Source organism: Lissotriton helveticus, chromosome 9 (genome assembly GCF_964261635.1).
Source record: "Lissotriton helveticus chromosome 9, aLisHel1.1, whole genome shotgun sequence".
In the NCBI taxonomy this organism is placed as follows: Eukaryota; Metazoa; Chordata; class Amphibia; order Caudata; family Salamandridae; genus Lissotriton; species Lissotriton helveticus.
The window spans coordinates 1246942287-1246956065 of record NC_136070.1 but is presented as its reverse complement, the minus strand read 5'-3'; the positions used below and the strand labels follow the sequence as shown (position 1 = coordinate 1246956065).

At 43.0% G+C, this 13779-nt stretch overlaps 1 protein-coding gene across 1 annotated transcript in view; it reads left to right on the top strand.

Moving 5' to 3' along the window:
- Positions 1-328: 328 nt before the first annotated feature.
- Positions 329-13779, top strand: part of LOC144783403 (uncharacterized) — a 53715-nt gene continuing 40264 nt past the window's right edge. Inside the window, exons 1-5 of the mRNA XM_078662394.1 lie at positions 329-359; positions 8764-8823; positions 9078-9122; positions 9225-9260; positions 12933-12968. The gene's annotated coding sequence lies outside the window, so the exon portion shown is untranslated. The remainder of the gene's footprint in view (positions 360-8763; positions 8824-9077; positions 9123-9224; positions 9261-12932; positions 12969-13779) is intronic.

The window sequence follows — 13779 nt, the reverse complement described above, 5'->3', positions numbered from 1 at the left end:
TAGCTTTCTAATGCATAAAACTACATTGGCAGATTTTGTTCACCCACTTTTTGTAAAAAAAAGAACACTTATGAAATTTAGTAAAGTTAGCAAATGAAAAGTTAAAACAACAAATTCATGAAGTTGGGTGGGAGACAGGTTCACAACTTCACTCTTTCTAAATTATATGCAAATAGTCCTCCTGCATATTTAGTGTGTGCAGCCCTGCAACCTATCTGGATTTCATTATGTGATGGATGAACTACTCAACCTTTTATAAATTTAAATACATTAAATGCTTAATATAATTTCTTTGCAATTAAGAGTTGCTCCTTGTTTTCTAGGGAGCACCGGGTCCTTCTGGGCTGAAGGGTGATAAGGTAGGAATCAGATTTAGTCATCTCGCTTTCTGTTGAACTGTATGTTTTTTTCTGCTGAGATACGGTGACCCCATTACTATCATTTCTATTCCTAAAGTTATCCTCATAACCTGATGCTGTGTAAGCTTCAATATATGTCTAACGAATCAATAGAGCTAGAAACTAACAAGCAATGACTCCATAGCAGAGCTTCTGGATATTTTCATCATGTTTTACACTTTGGACACTCTTCCAGTACCATGAGGAAGCACTCTAGAGCCACTTACCAACTTGTAAACAAAAGACAAGCTTGGATTGGACTCACCAACCACTCACTTACTATTTCATTGTAGACTATCCTAAATCATAACTCGGGGCTCCTGGCTTCGTTGTACCCTCCATTGCTATCTAGCTAGGTTTGCGCTCTACATGTGAAAGTTACGATATATACAGATATGAACACAAACACTAATGGGCAGAATTTGCGTAGTCGCACTACGCAAAGCTCTGCGAAATGGTTAAAAATCTCCGTGAGCACCCAAAGGTTCAGCGAACACGCGGAATTGCTTGTTTCGCATGTTTGAAATGCTTTTTTCCTCTTCGCGAACGCTGTTTGCGTGCTCGGGGAGAAATATCTTGCGAAAACGCATGTTGAAAGTGCGAACAAGCAAGAAATTCCGTGTAGACGCAGATCGCGGAATTAGTAGCAATACCGCGTTCTCCGCGGAATGCGAAATTACCCAAATTCCGCGAGCGGAACGGAATTTACCACCCAGGCCTAATAATCGAGCGTAAACCCAAAACAGGAACAAAACTATAAGTTGTGACAAGAATTGAAACTGTAGCTAATATTTTCAGTGCCATTGTTTTCCCTCGATCTCTGCAGTTATCACGCAAGAGATATTGATGCTTAGTGGTGACACAACCAGAGTAGAATCATCAAGTGTAACTGATAAATGGAAGGCTGTTATCAAGGAAACCTTAAGAACCAAACACAGTGATAGTCCCAATATTTTATTGGGAGTTAATTTAAATCATTAACATTTCTAAAACTGTTCACAAATCTCAAATTACTTTAATATATACACATGATAAAATAGAAAGCTTACAGTAAAGTACATCTTCAAAAGATTAGTATTAGTAATCATATACAACAAAAACATGAAGCATAAATAGATAAGTCAGTCTAAAACAATGTATATGTTTTCACTTCATTCACAGTTTACCATAAAAATCCAAGGAGCAATTTTGGTACCCAGGCACAGGTTAAAACCAAAACTCCCCTGAGTGGAGACAGATTATTAAAACCTACAGCACACAAACACTAAAATGTAACAAATGATGCATGAAACATTTACAAATGAATTCTATATATTTTATCATCCAGGCTACCTAGTTAGATGCTATACCTTGGATCAACATGAGTTTTTTGACTCCTTCACCTTAAATTTTTTTTAACCAAAATGTGCCTTTGAGGAATAAAGCAGCTTTATATAAAAAGCATGCACGAGGCTTTTCTTGTGATAAACACTTAAGATTCAACTCTGCTGCTACCACTGAAACAATTCCAAGAACTTGAGTCCAGGAAACTTGTGGCATGTAATTTGCTGCATGTGTTTGTACAGATAATCCTGCAATGTGCCATGTAAACATGTGTCACTTACATGCTTTGAGAGATTGCAATAAATCCGCTTGATGCAAAAGTTCTTGGAAATCAGCTTTTGCTGTCTCTTTGCATATATATATAGAATGGCATACTGCTTTTCTATGTAGTGAATAGCTCAAAATTATCATGCTGTAGTTTTACATGTGATGACCAAACTGGCATTCTGTGGGAAGAGTATTTTTCAAAAGTTAAAACATAATTGGTGATTCTGTGCCTGTTTAGTGTCAAGGGAAGTGAAGACGGATCTAAACACATATCTTTGTACAAGGTTGAAATTTCATGGGCCTGCATCTATTCCATATATTGAAGGTTGTATAAACATTGCTTTTTCCACCAATAATATTGTTTGGGCAGGGGGCTTGAAAGACTGTGTTAATGTACCTGTGCCCAAACACAGTGATCTTTGTATTATCAATAATAGCTTTGTTTCTGTGTTCTTGATTAAACCTGACGCATACATTCAGGGCCCTTGCCAGCCCTGTGGGTGTCCAGTCACAAAGTACAATCTGATCAGCATACTCAAAGAGGGCAAGAGGACTCCTACCAAGCTTCAGAGGATTGATGAGACGAGTGTGGAACTTTCAGGCACAGTTCTGCAGAGCTGGAGTCTGGTTCGACTCCACGTCCCCCACTGTTCCTGAGAGCCGTAGCGACCCCAGCTCAGGTAAAAGACCCCTCAGGTGTGCACTCAGGCCCTGCAGGTTATGTGACAACAGCTCTGGCCTCGGCTCCAGTGGGGTCTAGTGGATCTGATTCCGGATCGGCACCGGTCATGCCAACGCAACCTACCCCGGTGCCGGTCGCCCACCGCCACCTGCAGCGCCAGCTCCATTCTAATTCCTGACGACTCGGAGTCGGATCAGTTTCAGTCAACAATGACTCTGGTACCGACAGCGCCCAGAGGCTCTAGGTCAATGCCTGAACATTTTGAGGAGGTTTCAGGCATGGGAGAAGAGCTGGAGGGATCACTGGACCCTTTAGAACACCAGTTAGAAACTCCTGGTGACGAATTGGACTGGTATGAGGAGCTAGCAGAAGTCGGTGGACTGGACACCTTTACAGATGCTGGTATGCTCCCTCCACCTACTGTGGCTATGGAGTAGGTTGCTTCTTATGCTATGGTGGTGAAAAAGTCAGCAGAGGTCCTTGCCCTAGTAATACCCTCGGTGCAGGTTTAGACTAACCCCTAGAATGAAGTGCTTCAGCCTGGGGCATCCTCATCCAAACCCCTTTTGCCCTTCAATGAAGAACTAGCGGATGTCCTTCTAAGCTTGTGGTTCAAGGCTAGCACAGGGGCTCCAGTGAACAAGACTATAGCACAGCACCATCACTCTGCCCTGGGTGATCCAAGCTTCCTCAGCCACCATCCTACCAGTGAGAGCTTAGTGGTCCAAACTTCAACATCCCATGGCACGTTCCCTTCCGCTCCCCCAGACAGAGAATATAAGAGGCTGGACACACTTGAGAAGAAGATGTTTTCCTCCGCCAGCCGAGCCTTGCAGTCATTGAACACTTCATGCCTTTGGGCTGTTTCTTGCATAACGTATGGGAAAAAGTTGCGCGAGTACTGCCACAGGTCCCGGAGGAGCACAGGGTGTGCTCCCCAGACAGTGAAAGATGGGAGAGAAGCAGCAAAGTTCGCCATTAGGTGTCGTCTGGATACGACTGACTCTCTAGGTAGAGCGGTTTTGTCTACGTTGACAGTGGTCTTGTGGTGCCACGCCTGGCTAAGAACATCTCATGGACATGCCCTTCGTTGGGACATGTCTCATCGGAGAGAAAGCAGACTCAGTTGCTGGAGCGCTTCAAGGGCTTGTGGGTTACGGCAAAGTCCAAGGGTCTCTTAGTGACACCTCACACCCGGTCTACCCTTTGCCTCATTTGTGGATATAGAGGGGGCATTCAACTACTTCAGCTATATTCCAGCACCATCCTGCACAGACTTCCCAAGTTGTGCGAGGATTTGAACACAATGCATTCCGACCTTGGGAAAATGGTAGCCAGAGGTTGTCCGCCACCCACCCCCCAGCAGCTGCACCCTATAAGCCTTCCTAGTTTGGTTTTGAAAGACCATGAGTGTCCAGTTGGAGGGAGAATCCAACATCATATCCTCCACTTCCAATCTACAACATCAAACAAAGGGGTTTTGCAGATCATTTGGGATGGCTACTCCCTCCCTTTTCTATCTTTTCCCCCTCCTTTATTGACATCTACAGAACAGCTGGCGGAGGGTCATCTTATCTAGCTCAGAGAGGACGTTACAGCCCTCCTGACCAAGGGGGCTATAGAGAGGATTCCGATATTAGAATTAGGCAGTGGCTGTTATTCTTTGTCCTATCCTAGACCTATGGACCATCAATCTCCTCCTCAAAAAAGAAAAATGCATGATGCTCACATTGGCTCAGGTCTTGCCTGCCCTAGAACAAGGAGACTGGCTGGTAGCGTTAGTCTTGCAGGATGCATATTTTCACATTCACATCCTGCCTGCCCACAGGCAGTACCTGAAATTCACGGTAGGCCACGATCACTTTCAGTTTACTGTGCTGCCCTTTGGCCTTACCAGCACCCCTCAAGTGTTCACCAAGGTGATGGCAGTGGTCGTAGCCCATCTGCACAGGTTAGAGGTTCCATTCTTCCCCTACCTTGACAACTGGCTGTTGAAGGCGTCCTTGCCCCAGATTGTCATTGCATTGTCATCACTATAAGCGTGCCAAAGTCACACCTGACTCCTTCTCAGATGCTTCTCAGATGCTCCCTTTCATCTGAGCTGTTCTGGACACAGTGCCGTTTCGGGCTTATCCTCTGAGCATTGAGTCCAGCATATTCAGGTTATGATACCGATGTTTCAGCCTATATTCTAGATTTCAGTGAAAATGACTGTGAGTCTGCTGGGCCTCATGGCCTCCTGCATCCTGTTGGTAAATAATGCCAGAATTCATATACGTATACGTGTTCTGCATTGGGACCTGACGTTCCAGTGGGCCAGCATCAATGGAATCTCTCCGACATGGTCCAGATCTCGGAGGAAACTGCAAAGGACCAGCAGTGGTGGCTAACAGACCCCTATTTGGTCAGAGGCAGACCCCTCTGCCTCCCCCAATTAGATCTCCCAGTGGTGACCGATGCGTCACTCCTGAGATGGAGTGGCCATCTGGGAGAGGTGGAGTTCAGAGGAATTTGGTCTCTGGCGGAGTCAGAGTGCCACATCAACTTGTAGGAGCTATGGGCAATCCAATTGGCATTAAAAGCATTCTGTTCATCTGTTAAATGGAAGTTAGTGCAGGTGTTCATGGACAACACTACTGCCATGTGGTACTGCAATAAGCAGGGTGAGGTGGAGTCGTGGACCCTTTGTAAAAAGGCCCTGTGTCTCTTGACATGGCTGGAACAGCAGGACATGTCCCTGGTGGTTCAAAACCTGACATGTTCTCTGAACACCAGAGCAGGTGAACCCAGCCATCAATGCCTAGCGGATCACAAATGGCGTCTCCGTCCGGAGGTGGCACAAGGTCTCTTTCAACAGTGGGGAGAGCTTTGGTTTAATCTGTTCACCTCTAAAGAGAACTCGCAATGTCAGCAGTATTGTGCGCAGGAGTTTCCAAGGCAGCTCTCGCTCAGAGATGCTTTTCATCTCAAGTGGATCTCAGGCCTCCTGTATGCTATTCTGACCATACAACGTCTGCCCAGAGGTCTCAAGATATTGATAATGATAATCCACATTTGTAAAGCGCGAACAATCACCCGTAAGGGTCTCTAGGCACTGGGGGCCGTCGGGAAGATTAAGCAAGCTATTGCCCAGAGTCACATGGTGCTGGGCTAACCTGCCACCGGAGACGGGGATCGAACCGTGATCCCCAGATTACAGCGTCAGTCGCCCTGGCCGCGGCGCCACACCTCTCCCATCAAGAATGACAGGACCCAAGTCATTCTTGTGGCTGTGGACTGGGCACGGAGAGTCTAGCATCCCGAGCTTCTTCGAATGAGCATTGATCCTCCGATGAGGCTGCCCCTTCCGGAGGATATTCTTTCGCAGCAGCAGGGGAGGGTCCTCCACCTGAACCTATCAACTCTGCGCCTTCTTGCGTGGAAATTGAGCGGCATAGGTTGATAGCTTTTGACCTTCCTCCTGAAGTCTGTAAGATTATATTGGTGGCCTGGCAGCCCTCCACCAAGACGGTATACGCCTGCCGTGGGCAAAAATGTGTAAAATGTTGAACACATGTTTCTGCCTCTCTTTCTGGTATTCTTATCTTTATTCTTACCCATGCCCAGCAGGGCTCGGCTCTAGGCACTCTCAAGGGTTATCTGCTCTGTCCCCTTTCTTGCAGGTGTGTGACCAATCCTCTTTTTTCAAGTCCCTTATTGTAAATAGGTTCCTGAAAGAGATTGTACATATGTTTCCTCCTACGCCCTTCATTATGAATCACAGGGATTTGAACATTGTTCTCACTTATCTCATGTGTGCTCCTTTTGAGCCTCTACATACCTGTCCACTCCAGCTGCTTACAATCAAAACAGTGTTTCTAGCGGCAATATCATCTGCCACGAGGGTGATTGAGCTGCAGGCTTTATCATCCAAGTCTCCCAAGCTCATGATATTTTTGGTTAATGTGGTGCTACACACCCAATCCTCTTTCCTTCCTAAGGTGTTGACCCCATTCCATCTGGGTCAGTCAGTCACACTGCCCATCTTTTTATGCCCCTTCACATCCCTCTAAGGAAGAGGAGCGCCTCCATCGTCTGGACCTAAAAAGAGCATTGTCATTCTACCTTGACCTTCCGGGTGGATAACCAACTCTTTGAGGGCTGTGTAGGAGCTAAAAAAGGCCAGGCAATGCAGAAACTATCCATTTCATGCTGGGTCATTATTTGTATTAAGATCAGCTACACCTTGGCTAAAAAGCAGCCCTTTGAGGGCTTACGAGCCCATTCCACCAGGGGGAAGACTGCAACCACAGTGTTAGCGCGTGGAGTGCCGGTCCAGGACATTTGTCAGCCTGCAATGTGGGCTTCCCTGCACACGTTTGCTAAACACTACTTTCTGGACAGTCACGTCTGCAAGGATGGGCATTTCGCCCATTCGGTCCTGCAGGACTTTATAGTCTAGTAATTTGCTTGCAGCCCACCACCATGATGTCGGCTTGGGTATCTTTTCAAAGGTAAGGAATCTTCAGCTAGAACTCTCTATCAGATGAACAAGTACTTATCTTGTGTGATGGTTTATCTGGTAGAGGCAATATCTAGCGGCAGATTCCTTACAGATCCACCCATGCCTCCCCGCTCTGCTGACTCATTTATAGAGCTAGGAGTGCTCGCTTTTCAGGATCCTAGTTTGGACACACACTAGTCAGTTCACTTCAGGGCTCTGCGCTTCTGGCGTGGAAAGTGTGAAAAGTAATTGACGTCCGTGCACCTGTATGGCGCCTAAATAGGCGACCGCGATGCCACATCCATCACAAACATCACCAATGATGTCACATGGAACTGAATGGAGACACCCAACGGCGCACAGGGGTACTTCGCGTGCAAAAGTTTCCAGAACCAGTCTAACGCCTGGGAAATTCAAAGGTAAGGAATCTGCAGCTAGATATTGTCTCTACCAGATGATGCGTTACCCAAGGTAAGTAACTTGTTCTTTATGAAGTTGTCTGAGGTTTCTATTTAATATACTCTTAGGGCCAGATGTATCAAGATACCCTTTTGCGATTCTCAAATAGCGATTTTTTGAGAATCGCTATTTGAGAATTGCAAAATGGTATGTATGTAGAAATTCGCTATTTTTTAGCAATTTCTTAAAATTCCTTAATTACGATTAGCAAATTGCTAATTGCAATTAAGGAATAATTTCCCATTCATTTTTATGGGCCAGGAGGCCCTCAGGAATGAATGTGAAATTATTCCCAATTTGCGATTCGCAATTTGCTAATCGCAAATTGAGAATAATTTCAAGGGTGTCTTAAGGACACCCTGCTGCACCCCCCTTAAATTGACATGTGTGCGCACATGGCGCACATACATGCCCCAAGGGCATGTATGAGCGTCACATGGCACCTTTAGAAATTGCAAAAAGTGCATTTGTAAAAGAATTCGCAAATTACCACCAACTACAAGTTGGTGGTAATTTGCGATTTCTTAGCCTAAATTCGCAAAACTTAAATGCTTCATACGTAGCATTTAAGGAATCTCAATTTGCGATTCCTTAAATGCTTACACAATATTAACGAATCGCAAATTTTGCGATTCCTTAATATTGCGAGGCTTTTTTCTTGATACATTCCATTTTCCTATTTTTTTGTCGCAAACGCTGCTTTTTAGCGATTCGCAGCGTTTGCGACAAAAAAATTGTTTGATACATATGCCCCCAAATTTAAAGGGTCTAAAAAAGCATGGCTTTAAAAAGTCATCAGGAGAGCTAAAAATAACAGCCCCCTTAATATGGGGCCTGATCATGGTCTCAAAGACAGTAACCATGGCCCCTTATGCTGCCTGGTGTTATGTTATGCATAGCACCGGACAGCAGAAGTCCAGCTTGGTGCACTAAACAATCAACCTCAGAAGGGTCTTAGAGAAGGACACTCATCTCAGTTACGGTAGGCACAGCACAAATACTGAGTTGCAGTCAACACGATGCTCTCTTCTTCCAAATGGTCATATGAACTTGAATAAACAAACAGAGCACAACAAAATGTCTCATTCATGTCTTAAACCTGTTTCGGTTGGACCCAGTTCATCTTGGCCTTCATCTGTTTTTACTTACAGGGGGACCCAGGAGTTGGCCAGGCGGGACCTAGAGGAGACAGGGGGGACCCAGGACCAAGGGTATGTCAGTTTCCCTTTTCTAGCTTCAGTCGAGATGTCAAATTCTCAATGATCATGCTGTATCATGAACTCTATGTTCCTCAGCTTGTTCTTATGTCTCCTGCCTGTGTTGTCTCTTTTTGTTATAATCATTCCCTCTTCTTTCCCTCCCTATCACTAATTGTAATGTCTCCTTTCATCCAAGAATGACCTTGAAATCCCCATGTCTTCCTGGTTACTTGTTGCTGATCTTCAATTTTCATATTGATTTTTAGGGTGAAGATGGACGCCCAGGACAGGAGGGGGATCGTGGTCCAGCTGTAAATATTTTAATTAATTCTTGAATTCACTTTCATTGTATTTAAGGCTGAATGTATTTTCCATCAGCAATGATCACCTGTGTTTTTATATTTTCAATTTAGGGCCTTCCTGGAAACAGAGGAGAACGGGGCGACAAGGTACCGTAAGGGAAAATGGGTTTTCCATTTGAAACACATGATCTTTCTGTTCGTTTAGGGTCTTCTGTAGAATTTGGCAGAGTTTGCTCTGTTTCGTAAGCTCAGAGGAGAGATATTCTCTAGTGTCATGGCAGTCCATCCCCTTTGAAACGTTGAAACCTGGGGGGGTGGACATTGCCATATGTGTGTACCCTAATAATACAAGCATTGTCAAAGTAGGGAGCTGGCTTTGGCAAGCATACATTTAATTTTTTGCTTGCAAGAATGTGCAACAGAAATTTAATGTTAAAAGTGAACAGCTATAGTAAATGAAAAATGAAATGAAAGAAGAGATTAGCTCACCAGACAAGGCACTGAAGTGCACTTTTTTAGGCAGATGTGCTCATGTGAGCAATCAAAATGTTGTCAGAAACAGTGCAAGAGAGCACTGGCTGCAATTGACTGAGCCATTGCCCCATTCTGTATGCAGTGCCGGGTGGAAGCAAAATGTAAATTACAATTTAACAGACCTGTGGATAAAAACATCTAACCTAACACCTCTCTGTTGGCCCGATTCACAAAAGTAATCTGAGACAAAAGCCTAACTTTATGACTTCCGGTATTCACAAAATGCATTTAGGAGTAGTAAAGTTAGGATTCCTAACTTTACTACTCCTAAAGTGAGACACAATCCTAACTTTACGACTTTCGGTATTCAGAAAATGCATTTAGGAGTAGTAAAGTTCCTAACTTTACTACTCCTAAATGCCTTTTGTGAATACCAAAAGTCGTAAATTTAGGTTTTTGTCTCAGATTACTTTTGTGAATCGGGTCCATAGTATGCATGTATTTATGTATATCTGTATTTACTTTTATTTACGATTTTTTTTAGTACATGAGGCTATGAGATAGGTAAAGCTGTATCTAGGCAAGATCTAATAAAATGTTCATAAGGGAACAGAGTCTTTGTTAAATAGACAACAATACTGTAAAGCAGATTAAGAAATCTGCAAGAGGCTGAACATATGAAGGCAATGGTTTGAGGTCATTAATATGTAAATCAAATACTTGCTCGATTAAGACCTACTTCTGAGGATTAAAGGCACATGAATACCGTCATAAGCGAGCATGAAATACTAAAACTATGAAAATGAAAATACTATAAGGATTACAATGCTAAAAGACTGAGTTTTGAATAAAGATATTCGCTCTCGTTATCATTCTTGGAGCCTCAACGAGCCATCACATTGGCACGTCATTGCTGTGATTTAATCATCAGCGTCTTCTCCCTCCAAATTTCCCTCACTCTTATCCTGTCTGCTTGATTAATAGTTTTTAGCAGGGATCAGCATTCTGCTAATCTTGTAGAAGAATACCCTCCTGTGCCTTGGGGTAGCTGGTTACACACCATCTCCAGGTCAGGTTGTATTTCCTCTCTTGTGGCTGAGTAGGGGCAGTGGTGAGTGGTTGCCTGTGGGTTCACCATCTCACAGCACATCCCTGTAAGGCCCTCAAGGAGTTGCATGTGTTCCCTTTGTGATGCCCATATGAGATCTTCAGACCTAAGTAGAGAGTCAAATGCCCTCAATACACCCACAACCAAAAACCATGGGTAATAATTGAGTTACTGGGTGTAATGCCCGGCGCAGCACAAAATCCAGGTTTTATTACGCAGTCTTGCAAGGCCGCGTGGCAGATCAGGGCATTAGCCTCTCAGTAACATTACTACCAGGCTGATGTCTACCACTACCCCATCATGGTCAGTGCACTTCCAAACCAGGAGGACAAAACCTGCTCATCCTGGAGAAATTATGGCATGACAATAAATAGCAGGGATTTTGGCAGAGCAGGTGTCTCCACCTACATTTAAAAGAGAACATTTGTGTTAATATGACCAGCTAAATTGTATTCACTTTTTAATATTCATTTATAGACACCTGTGTCGGAAATACATATCTCACTTGCTTACTGGCTTATTTTCGGCTCTTTCTTCACAACATCCTGAAAAATAAATCATGGAAGTACTCGGCTCACCCATGAATTTAAAAGCTAAATATGCCAGGTCGAGAGAGTGAAAATACGTAGTCTAGTACAATGCCCAGATACCAGCATGATTAACAGATGATGCTCATTCCCACAGAGTAACTTTTAACCATAGAATGCAGCAGTTTCACATCTTAGGATATATTGGTAACTTTATTACAGGCATTGTTAAATCTTGCTAAATATTTATCTTTGAAACTACATGAGTCCTTCAGAAAGGCCATAAAAACTAACCTCTTCTGTTAGTCATGTTATGTCTTCTGCAATCTTCCATCAGCAGCAGCCCCTTCTTAGGTACGAACAGCTTGCGCCGGGACGCCCCTTTGCTGGGGCAGCCGTGCGCCATATAAATACATATAACATAACAATCATAATGACATTGATTCAAAATTACTCCCTCATTAAATCACACTTTCTTCGTGTGATATGTATATAATGCACAATTATACCAAATGCATTAGTCAGAAACAGTCCAGAAATAAATAACAAATGTCCTTGTATATGAGAGCAGAGTAATACCATAATGCACGATTCGTAAATATACACATTCAACAAAAAATGTGCATACAATGCTCGCTGATCCCTCTCACAAGAAGATGAGTGTAAATTTAGTGTTCTAGTTTAAGGACATTGACAGAAAGAATGTCACAACATGAACTGCTATCCGACAAAAAAATTCCTTATGCCCTGCTAGTGGTTAACAATTGTTTGTTGTTTTGATAACCAGTTGTACCACGGAGAACAGTTCTCTTGGATGTGTTATACTGTTGAGAATGATGCCTTTCTTACTATGTAAAGGTGATGAGGATAACTAGCTCCAGATAAGGAGTTATGTCAGTCCAAGTTCATGGTAAAAACCAAATATTAATATGAAAGGACCTATAGGAATAGAGATGTGGGGGGAAACAGTCCAAGTGCTGCTATTGACCTGATGATGGCCTCAAGCATTGAGGGTGATGAATAGATCGAATGTTGTCTATGTGATTATATTTCTGTGAAGTTTGTGGAGTTTGATGACCAGAAGCTAGAACATCAAATCTACAATGGTCTTCTTGTGAAAGGGAACTGCAATTGTTAGACTGTGTAACTCTTTATTCATATACATGTGTAGATCTAGGTACTTTATGGCCATAGTTCCAGAGTATAGAACTCTATGACAAAGAAGGTTTCTGAGTTTTGAGGCTTGTATGTAATAATGTTTTACTGAATAATATACCTCTTGGACAGAGTAAGCTCCCTGATAATTACACTCCCCTGTTGTAGTCTCTTTTCCGATAAAGATTCATAAACAATGGTACTCTCTGGCTGCAGAAGGTTCTTGAGTGTAGTCCTATTTGCTAATTCAGTCTCCTAGACCATTGAAGTCACAGCCTATATACTAAGATAGACTGCTGCAGTCTCTGCCAGTGATGGCTCCTGGACTGTGAACAAAGGCAGATCTTGTTGCAGAACTGGACCATAGATGTTTGTGAGTTCCCTCCTCCAATACCGCAAGAACTCATTGTCTTTAATGTACTATCTCCAATTAATTCTGAAAAAGGGTATTTTACATATTCTTGTTTTTATTTGTGCAGGGCAATGGCAAATCATCTGAAATTAATGTTAATTATTCTGTTGACATTTTTTCACCTTTTTTCTCTTTTATAACAGGGTGAGACAGGACTTGTAGGAATTAAGGGAGACAAGGTAAGTGACTGTGCCGTTGCTCTCTTTAATGAACTTTGCCTTCCGGAAAAGAGCTTTGCAGAGCATTAAGGACAGCTGATAATTTGATGACATACCATTATCTGACAAGACTAGTGCACAGCCAGGCACAATGGGGCAGATGTACGAAAGCTTTTTGCATTTCTTAAATGGCCAAATCACAATTTTGGCCCGTGAAGAAATGCAAAACAGCCTTTTCATATGTACAAAGGCCAAAAAAACAGTTGCAATTTGTAATTTCTACCCGGAAGAAATCACAAATTGCGACCGAGATTTAGGAAACAAAATTGGTATTACCTATTTGCAATTTCTAAAGCACATGTACAAAGCATTTCCTAAATGCGATTTTGCCATTTAGGAAATTCTATTACCATTGACTCAAAGTCGATGGTAACCATATGCAGAATTTTAAAAATGCATTTAAAAATGCATTTTTAATGTGACATGGAGCGCACATATGGCCCTATGGTATATGTGCACATACATGTGCACTACGAATGTTGGGTGCCTCCAGGGGGGCCTTAAGCCAAGAGGCACCCTTGGGTTTGGATTTCCTAATTTGCGATTTCTTAATAGTACTTTGTACTTACCATGTCTGAGCCTGGTGGCTTGCACAGAAAATATAGTTGGTATCAGGGTCCTACAGCTCAACCTTCCACTCGGAACATAAGTGTAAACGGACCTGTGGGAGACAGATAGAACTGTGTTAAGACTGACTGTAAGTGAACTATGTGATTCTGCTTAAATTTTTTTGAAGAAAGCACTGAATGATGACCATATTATGCAACTGAAT